The sequence below is a fragment of the Erinaceus europaeus genome, chromosome 1, assembly GCF_950295315.1.
Source record: "Erinaceus europaeus chromosome 1, mEriEur2.1, whole genome shotgun sequence".
Classification (NCBI taxonomy): domain Eukaryota; kingdom Metazoa; phylum Chordata; class Mammalia; order Eulipotyphla; family Erinaceidae; genus Erinaceus; species Erinaceus europaeus.
The window spans coordinates 65,097,981-65,110,176 of record NC_080162.1 but is presented as its reverse complement, the minus strand read 5'-3'; the positions used below and the strand labels follow the sequence as shown (position 1 = coordinate 65,110,176).

Here is a 12,196-nt window from a genome sequence, read left to right as displayed (position 1 = left end):
CATTGCCTGCTCGTGAATAAAGATTAAACTGTGTTCTCAGCTCAGCCATGTGTTTCTGGTCATCTGTTACCCGCCTGTGAAGCCAGCCCAGAGAAAACAACACACTCTGGTACATGTGCTGCCGTGGATAAAACTTAGGACTTCATGCTTGAGGGAGTCCAGCACTTAATCCACTGTGCCACCTCCCAGACCACTCAAAGAAATTTTTTTCACTATTGCATTTTTTTCTTTTTCTAATTGAAATGACATATATATATATATATATTATATATACATATATATAATATATATGACATTTTAATAGTTTCAGGTGTGCAAAATAATAATTTAATACTTAAGTGATCATCACAATGAGCCCAGTTAATATCCATCATCACATTTAGTTACAATTTTGTTTTCCTGTGACAAGAACTTTTAAAATCTGCTCTCTTAGGCTGGAGAAAGAGAGCTCAGTGGTACTGCTTGCAAGCCTGAGTGAGACTCCAGGTTCGATGTCCTGTATTATATATGCCAATGCTAAGTAGTACCTTAGTCTCTCTTTTTCTTTTGTACTTTTCTCTTATAAAAACAAATAGATATTTAAAAAACTACTCTCTTAGCAGCTTTCAAATGCTCAGCACAGAATTATTAAACACAGTTTACATACAATATATGACATTACTAGGACTTACTGATTGCATAACTGGAAGCTTATATATTTTTGGCCATCTTACCTATTTCCCCCAGCTCTAAAAAACATAAATTTGTTTTCTGTACTGATGAATTAGTATTTATTTATACCCCACATAAAAGCAAAATGATCAAGTATTTGTCCTTCTCTGCTGCATTTACTTCATTTAGCATAATGCCCTCAAGGTTCATTCATGGGAGCCAATGGCAAGAACTCCTTTTTTATGATTAAGTAATAGTCTGTTGCATATGGATATACCAATAAAAATAAAATTTCAAAGAGAAAAAATCATAACATAATTTATTTCTCTACCTTTTTATGATGGCCGCAGACAAAAGTTCAAAAAACACTTCAGAGGAGTGTGGCTATTTCTGTTCTGTAACTTTTCTGCTGGAGTTCTTCAATGTTCTTCATTTTTCCTCAGTGTTCATTTTGGCAAGAGGTGGAAGCATTTTGCCAGCTTATTTCTGTAACAAAATGGTACCAACATGAATCAGAATCCCACCAACATTATGCTCTGTTTAAAAATAAACATATACTTCACGTAGCTTACAATCTCCTACAGGCTTTACTTGCTTTCTTTACTGTTACTTTCATTCTCTCAGGCACACTGCTACTGATCTGTGCATAATAACCCGAATGCCCTCAGGCTGTGTCAGATTCTCCTTAGCACCTTGCCTTCATCTGTCACAACACTTGAATCAATCCATTATAAGTCTATCTCTAGAATGGATCTTGGGGAGATCAGGGGCTGACCTTGAATCTCTGGGGTCTAACCCACTAACTAGTAATTGAATATATTTAAATATAACTAGTAATTGAATATGAATGTGCAACTATAATTGACTCTTAATATTTATAAGTATCTTTGTTCCCCCAAACTTGTCACAATGAATTAGTGAATGTTAAAACACTGCCCCTAAGGGAAATATAGATTAAGATTCTACTAGTATCTGACTAGAACATTTCATCAGACAACTAATTCATACCCTTGTTTCACATATTTCTGTTTAAAGGTACCTTATTTAATATATATTACAGATTCATTAACATTTAACAGTCAACTGCTCTGTAAGTCATGCCTGAATGAAGCTCATTGAAGAAATATATTTTCTCCTTAAGGTACTTCACAACCTTCTTGCACAGACCAATACTAGGCAGTTTTACAACTATAATATGGAGAGAGGATTTTAAACAGTGAACTTAACATGCAAAAGCACAGAAATACATAAAACATGAGAAGATAAATTTGCAAATTCAAAGTCTGTAAGAATTTGATATACACATTGATTGAACCAAAGCTATAAATAGATCTTAGAAGTTTCTAACTTATTAATTTTTTTTGTTTAGTATAGCACTATCATTTAAATGTGTAAATAATAAATACTACTGATAGCATGGAAAAAACTAAATACAGATTTGATATGCTTCATGAAAGACACAGGATCTGCAAGTAGTTAGTCTCTAGTCTACTAAAAGACATATATGGGGACTGGGCAGTAGCACAGCGGGTTAAGTGCACCTGGCCAGAAGCTCAAGGACTGGCGTAAGGACCCGGGTTTGAGCCCCAGGCTCCCCACCTGCAGGGTGGTTGTTTCACAAGCGGTAAAGCAGATCTGAAGGTGCCTATCTTTCTCTCACCCTCTCTGTCCTCCCCTCCTCTCTCGATTTCTCTCCACCCTATCCATCAACAATGACAGCAATAACAACAACAACAACAAGGGCAACAAAAGTGAAAAAATAGCCTCCAGGAGTAGTAGATTTGTAGTGCAGGTACCTAGCCCAGCAATAACCCAGAAGGCAAAAAAAAAAAAAAAAAAGACAAATTTTAGTTGTAGTTTTTCTGCTTGTTATTAACCATTGCTTATCCAAATTTCAGACAAGTTAAAAAATTTCCTTGAAAATAAATATAGTTTGATAGTTTATCTACTGAGGAACAACCCAAATTGCTCCTAAAATACGACTATTTTTCTCTTTAATAAGAAATATTTGTTTTTATTTTATTATATGCATCAGCAAACTATAAGTACACAATATAAACTCTAAGGTAACTTTCACTTTCTGTAAAAATGGTAGTAGTTCAAAAGGTATACATCACACTTCAAGTAGTTTCATGAGAGACAGAGCAAGAGAGAGCAAAACAGCTAGAGAGAGAGAGAGAAAGACAGAAAGAGAGAGGGAACTGCTCAGCTTCAGCATAAATAATCTCAGACAGCATCTGGAACATCTGGGCCCTCAGTCATACAAATCTGGTGTATTACCACTTCACTATCTCCCTGAATACATTATGCTTTTAACTACCATAGCTAAGATCAATAGATCTTGCTAAAAAAAAAAAATCATTATTTTACATATAGATAAGAAGAAATCCTAGAAAGATGTTTCAAAAAGTCCTGTTCTCATATACTTTTTAGTTCAGGATCAATTTTCATTCAAACTCCTGTGTTTTTTTTTTCCTTTACTTTTCAGAGTATTAGAAGATAAGCTACCCAGTCAGAAAATGCAAATTCAAGATTAATAACACATGGAGCTGCTACATAACAAGTATTTCAATATATTTTAAAAAGCAATATCTTGATACAGAAAGATCATGCCACTAGAAAAACTTCATTTCTGAAAAGAACCTATTATTAGTACTGACTTAAAAACAAAGATAATCTGTTTGTACAGTAGGCTATTCTAATAATATTATAGACTGTCCTTTTTAGCTTCTTGACAAGAAAATCTTAATATGAGGTGCTGATGTCAAGTAAACTTACTATTTGCATTTTCAAATATCAAAAAGATATCTAGCTTTGCTACTATCAGATGTGTATCTATTACGCAATAGGCTCCATGACTTGGGGTATTTTATTATTACTCAAATGTATTCCTTTATCTGAAGAAAAGAGGTGAACACCATTTCTACAACATCCGCAGCAGTGCCAAGGATATAATGTAAAGGGCCCAAGTAAAATAGCCTGACAATAATGAACAGTAAGAACCATAGTTCCTGTTCTCACTTTATGCAAAAAAAAACAAAGCAGAAAGAAGCAGAATTAGAAAATATTGATTATGGGGCCAGGTGATTGCGTACCTGGTTGAGCACACGTTAGAATGAGCAAGGACCCAGGTTCAAGTCCCCGGTCCCCACCTGTAGGGGGAAAGCTTTGTGAGTGGTGAAGCAGGGCTGTAGGTGTCTCTCTGTCTCTCTCCATCTCTATCACTCCCTTCCCTCTCAATTTCTGACTGTTTCTATCCAATAAATAAAGATAATAAAAAATTTTAAAAAAGATAATATTGATTAAAATCAAAAGCAGTGACCTGTCATCTAATAAATAATTTAGATTAAAAAGTCACTGCATATTTACATTTTCACTTACCAAGAAGATAAGCATCTTTATGGCTGTCCTTTGTATATTAATTACAAAAAAGTAGAGCTATACCCATCAGAGGAGCTTAGCTAACTTTTCAACAAATAAGTCTAAATCATTTTGAATTATTTCATCCTTATACACTCTCTGATAATCTGCCCCTCACCCCCCCCCCCGCCCGTACTACTAGGCTCCATGACCATCAAGTCAAAAAGAAGACTTCACTACTAATGACATCTGAATGTGTAATATGGATATAATACTGGGCTCACTAGCATATTTTTAAAAATCTTCTAAGGGAGTCGGGCGGTAGCGCAGCGGGTTAAGCACATGTGGCACAAAGCTCAAGGACCTAAGCTCAAGGACATAAGGATCTCAGTTCGCCCCCAGCTCCTCACCTGCAGGGTGGTCGCTTCACAGGCGGTGATGCAGGTCTGCAGGTGTCTATCTTTCTCTCCCCCTCTCTATCTTCCCTTCCTCTCTCCATTTCTCTCTGTCCTATCCAACAACGACAACATCAATAATGACATCAATAACAACAACAATAATAACTACAACAATAAAAAAATCTTCTAAGATTTTATTTCATATAAAACAGAAGAAAGATTTACTATCAACTCCAATAGTATATACAATTCTAGTCTCTGCACATTCCCCTCACCCCACCTCTCTTCACATTCAATGGTGAGAGCACATATGCAGATATTTTTAAAGATGGTTTATAGTCATATTTACAAAGTTTTGCCATCCATTGTACTAGTACAAATAATTCTGGTTCATGCACACTTTTTTGTTTTTCTTCACATCCAAGGTTGAGGGCCCTTGTGCAAATATATTTTAAGATAGTCTAGAGTCATCTTTAAAAAGAAATGGGTGACAAAGAAAATATGAAGTTGGTAGAGTAGCAGATTTGTATATCTGAGGCTCCTGGTGTGACCCTCTGGCATTATATGTATTGGACTGGTGTTCTGGTTTTTCTCACTTTCTCTCTCATATCAAACTATTTTATATGGGATAAGCACATCTTTTTAAAAAGAGGAAATGAAGTTTTGTTTTTCTCTGCTCCGCAATTAGCTTTTAAGCCACTTCCCAGTGTTCTCAAGCAATATGAATTTGTGAAAGGCAGAACTGATATGTGGTCTGTGTTATTATATTAGAAAGCAGGACTTTCTATCTTTCTAGCTCAAAGAGAACAGGCTGTGACCTTGGCCTCATTAACACTGAGTACTGGCCAGATGAATCCAGTGGGCTATGAAATCATGAAAGATAGATTTTCACCAGGTCAGTGTTGTGCAACAATTCTGTAGCACTGGGGTAAGAGGACAAAAATAGATTGTAAGCAAGAAGTTTAACATCATTTGTTTTTTAACCTATTTTTAAAACTAGGCTAGAATATTTCTGAAACAAATTGATATAGATTACATTTCTTGAAAATATATCTTCATCACTCTATTATTATTTTATAACAGATTTTTATTTATGTTTGCTTTATGATGTGGATAATTCTATATTTTCAGCTAGATGTACGCTCTTCATATAATAGTAAACTCTAGATTAAAAACAACAACAGGGTTTCATGACTAGGTTTGGCAGGGTAAAAGCTGAGCAGAAAACAAGTTGGCAGAGACAGTTTAATATAGATGTTCTCTAAAGGGCTAAAAAAATCAGTTTCCTGCTACTCAAATGCTTCCCCTGCCCATGTGATCTTTGTACTTCTCTCCTTCCCTCTCCCTCTCCTCTTCCCCCTCCCCCTCTCTGTTTTTCTCCCTCTCCTTCTCCCTCTCTCTCTCTCTCTGTACAAAAATATTAATTTGAGCTCAGTACCCCTTCCTCTTTCTTCACTACTGAAATAAATGGATTTTGTACCAATGGGGGAAAACCATAACAGCAATACTAAAATGAATGAACAATTTTAGAGTAGAAACCTAATGCACTCAAAACTGGCTTTTCTTTCATTTAAAGCAAGATAACCGTTGGCATATGGTACTAAAGTTTTGCAGTAATTTTATGTACTTGTCAATTGCACTGAATCTTCTTAGTGCAATTTCTCATAAGCCTACTCAACCCAACTCTACTATTTTCTGTCTTTGAGTTTCCTCAAATGTAGATTGAGCATTATTTTGTTTTTCTTTTTTATTTCTTTTTAAGTAACAATTGAAACTCAATTTTAAAAAATGATCTCACCCTTTCCTAGAGAAAATAATATCCTATTTGACTATCTAGCCTCTATCTATGAGACATTTCCTTCTGGGAAATTGGGAGGATTAATTTTTTTTTTTTCCTCCTCCAGGGTTATTGCTGGGCTCGGTGCCTGCACCATGACTCCACTACTCCTGGAGGCCATTTTTTTCCCCCTTTTGTTGCCCTTGTTGTAGCTTCGTTGTGGTTATTATTATTGCCTTTGTTGACGCAATTTGTTGTTGGATAGGACAGAGAGAAATGGAGAGAGGAGGGGCAGAGAAGGGGAGAGAAAGATAGACACCTGCAGACCTGCTTCACCGCCTGTGAAGCGACTCCCCTGCAGGTGGGGAGCCGGGGGCTCGAACCGGGATCCTTACGCCTGTCCCTGCGCTTTGCGCCACATGCGCTTAACCCACTGCGCCACCGTCCGACCCCCGGGAGGATTAATTTTTACAGGACTATACACTATAGATAACCTTCTCATGTTAATACTTTTTTTTTTCAATCTGAGAGAACAGTTTATAATGTATTGGCTTTTACTTGAGGCACAGCAATTTTTTTTTGGGGGGGGGAAACACAAGTGAACAGTTCAGTTTGGATATACTGGCTTTCTGGCTGAATAGAAAAGTCACTTGATAGAGGCCCCAAAGTTCGACCTCACTGGTATTGCTTTTTGAATTCGACTAAATCGTTCTGTATCTGTATTGTCTCCTCTTGAGTCTAAGGTACTCAAATAGTACATCCTCACACAATTTTTAGAGGACTAAATGAGATGATGTATGTGTGAGAACTTTATATACTTTGAAGCACTGTGCATGAGGTTTAAAAAAGTTATTTTAATTCCCAAGTATTTGTTATATTGGAATGAAAATAAATTTAGTCTGATACAGAGGAGCGCAAAATGTAGTAGCTCAAAACCTGATGATAATGTTTCTGTAATCTGAGGCTTCTCTAATCTCCACTCCAGTGGACAGCTGATACTGCTGAGCTTAGACTTCCTAATGCAAATGATCAGAAGGGACAACAGCGAGGAGAAGACAGGGAGACACAGAGATGGGGTTCCTCTGGGATATCTTGATGACCCCATCTTTTAAAATTTATTCTTTATTTATAAAAAGGAAACATTGACAAAACCATAGGATAAGAGGGTTACAACTTCGCACACTTCCCACCACCAGAACTCTGATCCCATCCCCTCTCCTTATAGCTTTTCTATTATTTAACCCTCTGGGAGTATGGACCCAAGGGATGACTTCATCTTTAAAGAAAAAGTTTAAACTTCATGTCCCTGGGGTCATGCAGAATACATATAAGGGTTCATGGACTGCATTTAGATGGGAAAGAAGTTACATCATTTTTTTCATTAACCACTAGCATACAGAAAAAAAAACACCTCATTAATATTGCAAGGACCTATGATCCAGAAAACACAGATTTATGGAGTGCTATAATTGCTACAGACACCATGAAATATCACTTGTGTTCATCACTACTTCAAATATATGGCAGTTACTAGAAAGTATGTGCAAGTGTTCTGATATCATCAATTCTCATAGAACAACACTGACAGCCTGTATGGTTGGAGTGGAGTCAGTGAAGAATGAACGGGATCAAAATAAGCAGGTTAAATCAGCCAGGGATGAGAGGTAGCCTTACAGACTATGGTAAAGATTTTGCATCTTATTCTAGATTTAATGGGGGAGTTATTGCAAAGTCTTAAAAAAAGGAAGATGACACAATCTAATATGTAGTTAAAACTGCACACACACACACACACACACACACACACACGGGTAGTGGAAACACTACAGGAGGGCAAGATTAAAAGCAGGAGTGAGAGAAGAGAATATTTAGATAACACAAAGGATGATAGCAGCTTGCACTCGATGGTAGTACTGAAGACAATAAGAGTGGTCTGATAATAGATATACTTTGACAATAGAGATGATTCACTGATGGGTTGGCTATGGTACAAGAGAAGGTATTTCAGCCTAAGCAACAGGGTGGCTAGCAGGCCATTTGCTGGGAGACAGCTGGAGAGGAACAGATTCAACATTGCCTTGGTATGTTCAGGCTGCTATAATAAAATGCAGGGTTAGAAACAGATTATTTCTCATAATCCAGATGCTGTCAGCCTGAGATCAGGGTACCAATATGGTCAGATCAGGTCTCTTTCTGGAACTGGATCCTAACATTTGGAAGGGTGATTGGGATCTTTCACAAGCCCACTAGTACTGCCTTCATGACCAAATTACCTTCCTAAAGCCCTGCCTACTAATCCTATCACCTTTAAGGGTTACAATTTCAGTCCATGCTTTTTGTGGGGACACAAAATTTAGATGACAACAGATATGCTGACCAAAAAAATAAAGAATACAGTCTGAGATATCATGATAGACTGATAGAAAACAGATAAGTAAATAAGGTCCACATTCTTCATTGTTTATTTACCATACGCACAATTTTTACTAAGTAACCTATTCTTTCTGTTGTTGTCCTTGTCATTATTGTTATTGTTGTCATTGTTGATCTTGTTGCCATTGATGTTGTTGTTGGATAGAACAGAGAGAAATGGAGAGAAGAGGAGAGACAGAGAGGGGGGAGAGAAAGATAGACACCTGTAGGCCTGCTTCACCACCTGTGAAGCGACGACTCCTCTGCATGTGGGGAGCCGGGGGCTTGAACCGGGACCCTTACGCCGGTCCTTGAGTTTTTGCGCCACCGCCCAACCCCCTAAGTAACCTATTCTATCACTCGATATCTGACTCTGGGTTTGGTTAAATGACTTTATTTGACCAATGGGATTTTATCAGTATCCCTATATATTTAAGTATTTGATTATTTCTGACTTTCCCTGTATTCCTGCAATTATCATGAAAACATAGGTTAGCTGATGTAAAGAAGTGCAAGGAGAGAAACAGGCTCTTTGCTCCAGCCAAAGGCATCCTAGAGATCAAACAACAGTCATCTGACAAATGTTTGAATAAGCTCATCTAAATTAGCAAAGCTATGTAGTCAACTAGATAAGGTAGTTGATTTATGATGCATGAGCAGTCTCAGCCTAGATCAGCTGACCTCTACAGACTTGTAAGCTAAAAAAAATAAAGTACAAATAAGGGGGGCAGGTGGTAGTGCGCCTGGTTAAGCACACATATGACCCAGTTCAAGCCCCGGTCCCTAACTGCGGGTGTGTGTGGTGGAGGAAGGAGGACAGATGCTTCACAAGCAGTGAAGCCAGGTCTGCAGGTGTCTTTCTCTCTCCCTCTCTATCTTCCCCTCTCCTCTCAATTTCCCTCTGTCCTGTCTAATAAAATAGGAAGGAAGGAAGGAAGGAAGGAAGGAAGGAAGGAAGGAAGGAGGGAAGGAAGGAAAGAAAGAAGGAAAAAAAGGAGGGATGGGTGGGAGCAATGGATTTGTAGTGGTGGTGACAAACCCCAGTGATCACCATGGTTGAAAAAAAAGGTATAAATAACTTTGTGGCTGGATGTTATGCACCATTTTTAATGCAAAATGCGCCTTACAATACTGGGTGTCCACATTCCCCCAAACATGACAAATGCAATGGAGAAGCACTTTTTCCCCAGCAAATCCTAGGTGCTGTGGTGACAGAATACTGTTTTTACATTCAAGGTTTTTTGTTTGGTACAAGTAACACATAGTATGAAACTGGTAACAGAAGCTGAATAAATAAATGAATGGACTACAAAAACCAAGTCTCTCTCAGTTGTACAGGCTTATCCTAGTTAACTTAAATAAGTATTTATTTAATTTGTTATTCAAGAAAGCCTGTTAAAACATGGCAGAGCATTACTTCTTCTTCTTTTGCCTCCAGGGTTATTGCTGGGGCTTGGTAAATCCACTGCTCCGGGAGGCTATTTTTTCCTCTTTTGTTGCCCTTGTTGTTTTATCATTGTTGTAGTTATTATTGTTGTTGTTATTGCTGTCATCATTCCTGGATAGGACAGAGAAATGGAGAAAGGAGAGGAAGACAAAGAGGGGTAGAGAAAGACGAACACCTGCAGACCTACTTCATTGCTTGTGAGGCGACCTCCCTGCAGGTGGAGAGCCAGTGCTCGAACCAGGATCCTTGAGCCGGTCCTTGCACTTTGCACCAGTGCAATTAAGCTGCTGTGCTACCGCCCAGCCTCCAGCATTGCTTCTTTTAAGAAGCGTTTCAAGATTTCTTTGAATTGATAACATTCAACTCCTGATTTATCATCAATGTCCTCATTATTGGCTTCTGATACTGTTTCAGTATAATATAAAGAATGGAGATAAATACAACATGAGTTCAGTGAAGACAAAACTCATGATCACTCATTTGTTCATAAATATCATACCCAAGCAATATATATGTGTTCTTTTAAATATGCAAAGTTATTTAATAGCAACTGGTTAGGACAGCTGTTTCTTTGAATTCTAACTTCCTACATCACACTTTTTTTTTTTAATGTGTTGTATGGAGTTGGGGTGGCTATAGTTATTTTGAGACTCTAGCTAACAGGGAATGTACTTGGATTGTGATTTGTGGGCTAGATTTATGAAATTTGCAGTCAATTTCCAGTTTTTCTAGTCTTCTTAATGTAGCAATCATTTCCAGGAATTTGCTAATACACCTCCATATACTTAATGAGCCAAGGTCACAGCACAGAGATTCAGAGTCTGCAGGTATATATGCAATACCGTTCTGGGTATGTGAGGATAGAGAAATTATGCCTCTCATAAAATTTCTTAAGCCTTAAAACATTGGTACAAGAAGACATTAAGTACGCTAAAAGCATTTCAAATATTCACAAAAATTTTTAGAAAATAGATAAGTGTTTGAACACTGCCAAATTTAGCTACAACATGCAAAGTTGTTTTGAAAGCATATTAAAGCAAGTGAGAAATTCAACCTGTTTGCTTTGATGGTATAAGAGAGTACAAGTAAAGCAATTTACATATATAGATATACATATAGGTTAAACAATAGGGAAAAACAAAATATAAAACAGAATCAATTAAATGATTTAATCAACAGAATTTATCCTGACATTGAAAAGGTTACTTATGCCAAAATAATTTTAAGATCCCAATCAAGACTTTGTTAGAAGGATAATTGAGAATAGAACTGTAAATAGGAGTAGTTGATAATTCTATTTATAATGAGTAATGGATTATATAATGAAGAAAATAGTAAAAATCATTATATTTTGATTTAAAAAAAAGATTTACAGGGAATTCCAAGGGAGAGGTATGGTGATCTAGTCACATAAAGTTGACTCTCCCCTAGAAAAACAAGCATTAGAACAAAATAACTCAGCAAATTTTGCCAAAAAACAGCTGAGATTTCTGAAAAAGAAAGGAAAATCACTACCTGAAAGTTGGAGTTTGCACATGGTCAGCAAGAGCAGAATGGAAGAGAGAGACTCAGGCAGAAATACAGCACTGCATTTCCAATTGGTGTCACCACGAATACTTTACTCTGCAAGTTTATCATTCAAATATGAAGGAATAGTCAAAACAGCAATAGACATACAAAAACTGAAGGGATTTGCCATTACCAGATCTTCCTTGCAAGAGTTACTGAAAGAAGTATCACAAAGAAAGAAAGAAGGAGCATTCAACTCTAAGCAAGGTGATACACTTTGATAAAACAGACGTAGATGCATATTTTGCCCTAATTTATGGATACATGTGAACATATGCCCTATCGCATGGGGCCTGGTCTATATTTAGGTTTTGGGGCTTTGTTAGAAAGTGAAATACCTGAAATAGAATTAGAGAATCCTATGAAAGGAAAGTCTCTCCCGTGTGATGAGGCTGAAGGGTTGACATTCAATGCCTGATGTCTCTGGACATAGTCCAAAGTGAAGCACGCTGGAGTGGTTCTTGGTTCTCGGTGGTAGCATTGATTAGGTTGGGATCAGCAGATGCAGGATCAGTTTGTATAAAAAGATACCATAAAGTCCTTAATGAATAGTTTCTACTTAGACCTAGATACCTTCCTCAC

The 12,196-nt window shown here is 37.2% G+C and overlaps 1 protein-coding gene across 3 annotated transcripts in view; it reads right to left on the bottom strand.

Moving 5' to 3' along the window:
* Positions 1 to 12,196, bottom strand: part of PAK5 (p21 (RAC1) activated kinase 5) — a 352,864-nt gene that overhangs the window by 176,295 nt on the left and 164,373 nt on the right. For all 3 annotated transcript variants that reach the window (XM_060186557.1, XM_060186556.1, XM_060186558.1), the window contains one exon: positions 983 to 1,137. The gene's annotated coding sequence lies outside the window, so the exon portion shown is untranslated. The remainder of the gene's footprint in view (positions 1 to 982; positions 1,138 to 12,196) is intronic.